Raw genomic sequence first — 9,469 nt, 5'->3', positions numbered from 1 at the left:
CAATATATACACACTAATATATACACACTAACATATACATACTCTAAACAGAAACAATATAGAGGCAATGAATACAATGAAGATTTTAAAGTATGCAGGAGTGAATTGTGATAGTTATTATTTTAAATGTGGAGTATAGTGCAAAGGATGCGGGAATAAACAGTATTATGTTATTATCTCTGGATAGATCTCTCATGTATGGATGCAATTAAGAATATAAGAATTCTAACTAAAGCTAAAACTACCATCACAATAATCCAGGTAAATATGCTTTGTTACTTCTAGACTTGCTTTTGGCACCTTTGTAGTGGCACTGAGCTATTCCCAGAGATGAATATAAGGAGCTCAATGAATGAAATCAGGGCAATGAAAAAAGCATAAGGGATTAGAAAACTTTTCCTGGATAAATAAGGGAAGGTTGAAAGGCAACTCCAGGAAATATGCGCTGCTTTGTGAAACAGCCACATTTGACATATGCCCTGTCAATCTAAGTCACAGTTGGACCTGATTAAGCTGATGAAACCAACAGAGAGCCACTTGAAACTGACAAAGACGCATTCCACTTTGTACGTGTCAGACGGTGTTGTTCCGGCAGCAACAGGCTGACAGTTGTAAGACGGCAGCTCCAAAAATGAACTAATCTCAACAGGTCTTTGATACTCAGTCAATCTGCCTATCAAGTGAGCTGAGTTCACTTGTTTCCAGTGCAAATGAACTCAAATCAAGAATGGTGTTGCATCATGTGGCGTCATCTTGACACCTGAGTGCCTGCTCTGCATATTTCTGACACATTAGTCGTGGCAAACTTTTTTGTTGCTGTTGAGATAACATGATATATTTGATTATTTTAAAAGTACTGTGTTGATATGGAGGGTTAGAAGGGTCCATGGAAAGAATAAAAGCTTTATGTTATCTTATTACAAGGAAGCCATTAAGTCTATTGTGCGTTATTGCATCACAACATGGTTTGGTAATCCGTCTGTTAAACTTCAATCACAACTCCAAAACAGGATGAGAAGGGCTGGAGAAATACTTGGCATGCTGCCCCCCTGTCTACGCTCTAGGAGATATTTGAGGAGAGAGGGAGGAAGACGGTCCTTAAAATCACCTGTGACCCAAACCACATCCTTCACAATGAGAATGAGCCGATGCCTTCGGGGCAGAACGCACAGGTTACCTAACTTTAAGTTGAACATTTGCACCTCCCTATCAATCAAACCACCGTAAGATAGTTTGATTGTACATGTACAGGGATATATTGGGTGTAAATGGAGAAGCTGTGTGCGGCTACACCACCTTTTTTTTCTGGAATGCCCAAGACAAATTTCTCCTAAGGTAGACAATAAAGGCTAATCTCATCTTCAGAATCCGAATCCATTTTATTGGCCAAGTGTGCTTTGGCATACAAGAAATATGACTCTGGTTTTCTGCAGATTTAGTACATATATGTATCACTCAGTACTGAAATGAGTAGAAGGCAATTACATGGGAATAATAAATATAATTGGGAATAGAATACTGGAGGTAGGCTACAAGTTTGTCTTTTCGTGAAACGTACATTATAATCTCCGCTGACCCTGTCCCTGGAACGGGACACAGGATTGGCTGTAAGGAAGATGAGGCTACAGTGGTGTGAAAAAGTGTTTGCCCCCTTCTTCATTTCCTGTTCCTTTTGCATGTTTGTCACACTTAAGTGTTTCGGAACATCAACCAATTTAAACAATAGTCAAGGACAACACAAGTAACACAGATGCAATTTGTAAATGAGTGTTTTTATTAAGGTGAAAAAAAATCAAACCATCATGGCCCTGGTGAAAAAGTGATTGCCCCCCCTTGTTAAACATACTATAACTGTGGTTGTCCCACCCTGAGTTCAATTTCTCTAGCCACACCCAGCCTGATATTGCCACACCTTTTCACAATCAAGGCATCACTTAAATAGGAGCTGCTTGACACAGTAAGGTCCACCAGAAATCCTTAAAGCTACACATCATGCCGAGACCCAAAGAAATTCAGGAACAATTGAGAAAGAAAGTAATTGAGATCTATCAGTCTGGAAAGGTTATAAAGCCATTTCCAAAGCTTTGGGAATCCAGCGAACCACAGTGAGAGCATTATCCAAAATGGCGAAGACATGGAACAGTGGTGAACTTCCCAGAGTGTCCGGCCCCCAAAATTACCCCAAGAGCGCAGCGACACTCATCCAAAGGTCACAAAACCCCACAACAACGTCCAAAGAACTGCAGGCCTCACTTGCCTCAGTTAAGGTCAGCGTTCATTCTCCACCATCAGAAAAGACTGGGCAAAAATGGCCTGCATGGCAGAGTTCCAAGGAGAAAACCACTGCTGAGCAAAAAGAACATCAAAGCTCGTCTCAATTTCTCCACAACACATCTTGATGATCCCCAAGACTTTTGGACAATGTTCTGTGGACCGATGAGACAAAAGTGGAACTCTTTGGAAGGTGTGTGTGTCCAAGTATATCTGCGTAGAGGAACACTGCATTTCATAAGAACATTATACCAACAGTAAAATTGGTGTGGTAGTTGTGTCTGGGGCTTTTTTGCTGCTTCAGGACCTGGAAGACTTGCCGTGATAAAAGGAGCTATGAATTCTGTCTACCAAATCCTGAAGGAGAATGTCCGACCATCTGTTTGTGTACTCAAGCTGAAACGAACTGGGGTTCTGCAGCAGGCAATGATCCTAAACACACCACAGTCCACCACCAATGGCTGAAGAAAAACAAAATGAAGACTTGGAGTGGCCTAGCCAAAGTCCTGACCTGAATCCTATTGAGATGTTGTGGTATGACCTTAAAAAGGCCGTTCATGCTCGAAAACCCTCTAATGTAACTGAATTAGGACAATTCTGCAAAGATGAGTGGGCCAAACTTCCTCCAGGACGCTGTAAAAGCCTCATTGCACGTTATCGCAAACGCTTGGTTGCAATTGTTGCTGCTAAGGGGGGCCCAACCAGTTATTAGGTTTAGGGGGCAACCACTTTTTCACACAGGGCCATGATGGCTTGGATTTTTTTTCACCTTTTAATAATAAACACCTTTATTTACAAATTGCATTTTGTGTTTACTTGTGTTGTCCTTGACTATTGTTTAAATTGGTTTGATGTTCCGAAACACTCAAGTGTGACAAACATGCAAAGGAACAGGATATGAGGAAGGGGGCAAACACTTTTTCACACCACTGTATTTAAAAAACGATTACCTTATTTAATTTGATGAAACTGATTAGATCCACCATGTACGCCCCTGCAGAGTAACAACGTAATTCTCGAGCCTGTCTGTACCTGTGCTGAAAAACTGCTTAAAGCCGCCTACACATGAACCGCTTTAAAACTGCTCTCCCCCCGGCAGTGTTATGGTTGTCCTATGGGGAGAGCGGTGGAGACAACTCAGAGGACGCGCAACCCTTGACGTGGCACTCCGCTAATTTTGACCTCGTTGCTGCTCACTTTTGAAGGCGCAACCAAAGCCAGAATCATGTGTAGGCAGTTTAATAAGAAACAGAAACACCAATAAACCAACAACCAATAAAGTCCCTTTAAATTCAGCAGTGACCAGATGCTTTTCTCAGAGCTAACAGCCTGTGTCATGTTAGCGATGGGAATGTCTTCCATTGTTACCATTTGCAAGATTTTACACCATTGGACATCTTTTGATGACAACTGCAAGTTATTAAGAAAGGCCTAATCTGTAAATTGAATCTCTTTGGATCCTTAGCACCACATTGTATTTAATAAAATTATGGTCACTTACTTATACTTGCAGATACTCACTTGACTGACTTTAGCAGCCCATTGGTTATTCTGTTACTGGAAAACCACTAGTGAGCAAAGAACACGCAGCTGTGCTTATGTTTCATGATGCGTAAATGTCTGAGAATTGATTACTTTACTTACAATTTCTTAATTTGGAAGAATGCATTCACAAGTCGCACTATTGTTTTAGCATTACTGAGGAACAGAGGACTTTGTAACAGTACAGAAAATCACTGGTTAAAATTGAACAAGAATCAAGCAAACAGATGATTTGTAGCAAATCTTCAACTGAAGTGATGCTGGACGCCTCTATGGTTGCTTGTAATATTGGTGATCTAGTCATTTTATCTTAAATCCTGCTGCAGCACGCATTGTAATGTGAATGGATACTTGTTGCCGTGTGTCTGAGTGAAGAGGCCCAGTCCTGGTCGACTTAGCCGTGTGACACGCGATAGGGTCCAAATCCAAAGTGGAATGGCTGCAGGCTTCAACCTGCGCTTAAGAGGGTCACTGCCGAACAAAGGGGGTTCAGTCAGTAGCTGAGAGGCTGCACACACTGAAAGGAACATGGGGCCAAGGCAGTGTGTGTGTGTGTGTGGGTCTGTGTGAAAGAAAGAGGAAGCATGTCTCAGGTTGGAGTTTTAATTCAACAAACCTTTCCTGAGTGAACTGTGTGTCTAATTTGTCTTAAGTGTTTTGCTTCCCTTTACTTACATATTTTCCTCACATCTGAGCTCCTCCAGCCGAAGAAATTAGGAAACATGTGAGGAAAGAGGAATCCTGGAAATATATATTTAATGAATTGAGCCGTCCTTTCCTCTAAAGCTCCATTAGAGGTGACGTGAGCTTCCGAAGGTGGCTGCACGGCTGTGTTTGGCTGCTCTGTAGGGCCTTGTGCTGGCTTGGCCTGAAGATGTGATGTACTGGCCAAATAAATACAAGGCGGACCAGTTCCAACTCAGGTTGCTGCTTTGGTATTGATGCCATTGCACATGACAACAAAACAAATCTAAAAGTTCCTTTTTCAGACCAATACTTATTGTAACATAGGGGTAACGGCAGCAAATCAGTTCAGTTAGGAAGGAACCATTTATTACAGCAAAAGGAAAGACAGGAGCAAAGCATTCAGACCAAGACACATCTATATAAAACTGGCTATTCTGCTGTTGTGATTGTTGTATACTTATTTTTTGCTGTTTTTTAAATTCTTATGGATCCCTTTACAATGTCCTTGAGTGCTGAGAAAGGCTTTAAATAAAATGTATTACTATCATTATTACATATATGTACGTTTAACTGACATGCAGCACAATAACGGGACAGTTAGATTTGGAAAAAGATGGTGGTGGTCTTCTGGGTGATAGTCCTGTGTTACTTCACCTTTACTATGCCTAGATAAATAACTCTGGATTTGGCTTTTATTGCAGGTTACAGTTTTTAAAACATGATGATTTAAAGAGGACTATGTAAGTCTTAGCAAGTAAGTTGATGTACCTCAAAAAAATGTATTCCCTGACATATAGACATGTCTTTCGTCATGTAAAGTCTACAGTATGGGGGAAATGTTGCTGTCCCTGGGGACGTGCTGTTCTCAGTGCAGAATGGTGACAAAGGTCCCTCTAGGTTGATGTCAAAGTTGCATGAATTCCAATCTGACTGTCCAGACTCAGGTCGCATTTCTAAAATATCCGACTTGTAATGGACTTTTGAACACGTATTAAAGTGGCCCAAATCAGAACTGGAAAAGGTCAGATGCCATTTGACTTGTTTACACTGTCAACAAAAAAAATCCTATACGAGCAAAAACATTGGATTTGGCTCACTTTTGCCTGCAGTCTGAACGTAGCCTTTGAGAACGTTATGCAGTGCTTTCTGTCCACACATGCATCTTGAGAAAATCAATTCAGAAACCTAAAAGCCTCTTAGCTTTATTGTTCGTTTTTATTTTTTTGTCGGGTCACACCTGCCGTCTCTCCTGCTGGGTGAGTATTGTAAGCCACACTGAATTCCTCCCAGAATGCAACTGTTCTCAAGAGGACTGATTGGCGTCTTTTATGGTCAGTGATATCTGTTGTCTGTGAACATCATTCAGAGGCTCAGCTTTCGCCATGAGAACGCTTCAAAATCCCCAGACATGACTACTCGAAACAGTATCTGGATTATGCTAGAGCAACAACACGTTAAATGTTCCCATGCAGTCAAGAGCTGTCTGCAAATCGCGTCTTTTCTAGTCTTTTTATTGCCGCTCTTTCTAAATCCAATCTCTTTTAGTCCCTGTTATTTGGCTTCCCACACAGTTTTGGCAGAAAGGCTCCTCAAATCGAGGAATATTTCACCCCTTGAGCCAAAAGTGAAGTGCCAAACCTGTGAAACACAGCAAATGCCTCAGATTTTCAGTCTGCCCCGCACACATCCTTCAATGTCAGGCCATTTCCCACGCCAAATAGGCTTAGAAAGTTTTTCCACTTAGTTTTGTTCTCTTTTTCTTCCTTCTGTTTTTTCACCTCGGTATCTATTTGTCCCTCTTCTTTTCTCCTTTTCCCTCCCTCCTTGCACCTCCTCCCCTGTCCTCCTTCGCTGCACGTCCAGCATGTCATTATTTGTCTTTTTGTACCTACAGGCATTTTTCCACTCCTTTGGCTCTCCTTTCCCTCTCAGGGGCCTAATTATGAGTCGGCATTAAATAAAAACATTTATACTTCTCCCCCCCGAAAAGGCTTCTCTATGTGCTTTTACTGGACAATGAAGGCTTGTGATTCTCCCCTCCCTCCTGGTCCCTCTTTCTATCAGTTTTTCAGCTGAGTGGCCATTCACTGGGGGTCTTTGTCTCTCTTTGTGACTGGCTCGCTGTAGGTCTCCTAGGGGGCAGTAATTGTGTCTCATTAAGACTTACAGTAGTCGTGAGGGGAGTGTAGCGGGGTGGGAAGTGAGGGGGAGTTTGCTGCACAAGGCCTTGCAATTAGAAATCCCAGAGAGCTTGAATGGGAGCCCTAATCAGGCTACAATGGCTGGGGCTCCCTGCCTATTAGGCCAAAAAGGAAGTGTTGCCATTGTCCAAACACACACACACACACACACACACACGCGCACACACACACACACACACGCACACACACACACGCACACACACACACACACACACACACACACTAGGAATGCATGCAGCACAGCGGGGATGGATGTAGTTGTGTGGGGGCGTCATCCCAGAGGCCAATTTGCAAAGATTGGGGGACATAAGAGAGCTTTTCACTGTCTCAGTCACGACACACACACACACACACACTCACACTCACACACACAGGTGCAGGAACACACACACTTTTTCATCCATATTGAGGCTAAAAGGGTTCTCATTAGTGACGTTCAGGACTATCTGGGAGTTTGCGTTTCGTTTGCTCATTTGTCGCCCTGTGATTCTTCCCGCTGCACACTGCAGTTTTTTTCAGTTTTTGTGTGAAAAAACATTTTCTGCAAGAAAACATATTTCAGTGTCGCTGTAAAGCAGCAGCGGGGTAATAAAATCAGCATGCCGCGACTGTGGTGGATACATAAATAACCCATGCACCTCGTCTCTGAGGAAATTCAGTAGATTTCCGTGTCTGTGAAATGAAGAAAAAAAACATACTAATAATGATATTCCACCACCATCTGTCTCTAAAAGGGAAATGCATTCAAAAGTGAAAACTTTGCAAAGCCTTCCTCTTTTTATTATCTCATAATAGGAGCAGAAAGTGGGTCTCTTTTTCTCCGTTTATCTGTGTAGTGTTCCCAGGAGAAACAGTGGCTACCCCTCCTTATCTTTGTTACCGCCGAGTGCTGCAGTGGATTATGAAGTGGATTATGCAAATGTCTCACAATATATTCATATTAACAAAGGTTGAGGTTCATGTGCCCGTGCCAGGAATTTATGAATACGCAAATAAAAAAAACCAACCTGAATCGGCTGGAATGTGTTATCATTTAATGAAAATGAACTGGGTTCACAGGATTGGGCCGTGTTTTGGCTCATTGGTTAATTTGTTGAATTGGCTGCATCTGTAAAATAGAGTGATATCCAATTTAGCCCATTGTATTAATTATTTTGGGGTGTTTTAGCAAAGCTCAATAACTGATATGCCTGTTGGTATTATACATGTATAATTGTGTGGACACACACACACACACACACACACACACACACACACACACACACTCATTTTACTCTGTTGTGACAGAGAGAGTGGACTCTCCGTTGCATTGTTGGAGCTTGTTTGATTTTGGTCCAATTGTGGAATAATCTCCATTTCATCGTCTGCAACATTCACCTAACTGCTATGATCAAAGTATTTACAGTCCATGGCCACAAATTCATGCCTGTTCTGCCTCTTGTTTTGTTAGTGCTTTCTAAGGGAAATTTTGTATCTGTCAAGCTGGAAAAAACCCTTCAAACATCTGAGTTTTGGCTGTGAGGTGCTCTGGATCCACTTAGCACTCCAGGAGAGGAAGCTGCTACTGGGTGCTTCCTTGACTGCAAAAAAAATGAAGGTCATACATACAAAAACTAATCTGTTTAACATTCAGCATATGCAAACAAAACTTTGCAAGTCATCTTCTAGATCAGGGGTGTCAAACTCAGCTTCCCTAAGGGCCACCATGGAAAATAAGGATCACATCCAGGGCCAGACATGTCGAGTTAATTGCTTTTATGTCGTCGATAAAGTCAAATATCTTTGACTGTATTATTGCTGGTCTCATATAGTCAAGATAGATGTATAGCACAAAATATAGGAAAAAGAAAAGCCAAACAACATAATATGAGCACTTTAAATGAGAGCCTCATAGTGATGACTGAATTGTAGTGTAAACAGAAGTACTTCCTCTCTTGGTTATGGGTAACCAGAGTACAAAGTCACATGATCCTGCGGGGCCCGTGGTGGATGGATGGGATGGTAAAGACATGTGGTTCTGCCTGTATAGAACGACCTGATTGGTCAACAGAGTTTGGGTTATTACAGTTTTTCTTAATTGTTTACACACAAATTTTGGTACTTGAAACACAATGACCACAACAAGTAACTCATTCACCAACCCCCTGAACCAATACTGCTAAACTACAAGCACAATTCCTGCTTTACACTCAAATTGCAGTTCTAAAACACACTTTTTTCAAAACACTACACACATTTCTCTGCTTTTGGCACAAGTTTCATGCAGAAAATATCCTGTTTTCACAAGGAACACACTGCCATTCAAATATGCACACTGACCCATCACAAGGGCAAACACCCGTCACACAGTTTCCAAATTAGCAATCAGAGCTTTAGCAAAAAACGGCAAAAGGTGAGCTCTTCTGTTTTGGAGGAATGGATGCCAACATTGGAAACAGAGTCAGAGCCAGAGGAGTGAGAGTAGTAGGAGGAGGTGGACGAGGAAGAGGAAGAGGAAGAGAAGGCCAAGGACTGTAATCTCTGCAAAGAGTACAGCCAAAATGTGAGCAGGTACACTGTAGCATCCATCATCCCGAATTTCCGAAATGAGAATAGGTAAGAAATCTACTCTCACTAGAATATTGCAGTACTGCACAGTATTCCTACTTTGTATTCCTTCACAGTATTTACAGTATTTTACTATTTGTTTGGCAGAACAACACAAGGTGGTCGGGAACGTCCTCTGTCTGTTTGACAGGAAACTGAACTCATGAATATGGTCCTAGAAA

The sequence above is a fragment of the Etheostoma spectabile genome, chromosome 12 (assembly GCF_008692095.1).
Source record: "Etheostoma spectabile isolate EspeVRDwgs_2016 chromosome 12, UIUC_Espe_1.0, whole genome shotgun sequence".
Taxonomy (NCBI): domain Eukaryota; kingdom Metazoa; phylum Chordata; class Actinopteri; order Perciformes; family Percidae; genus Etheostoma; species Etheostoma spectabile.
The sequence above is the reverse complement of the archived record's forward strand: the minus strand, read 5'-3'. Positions refer to the sequence as shown.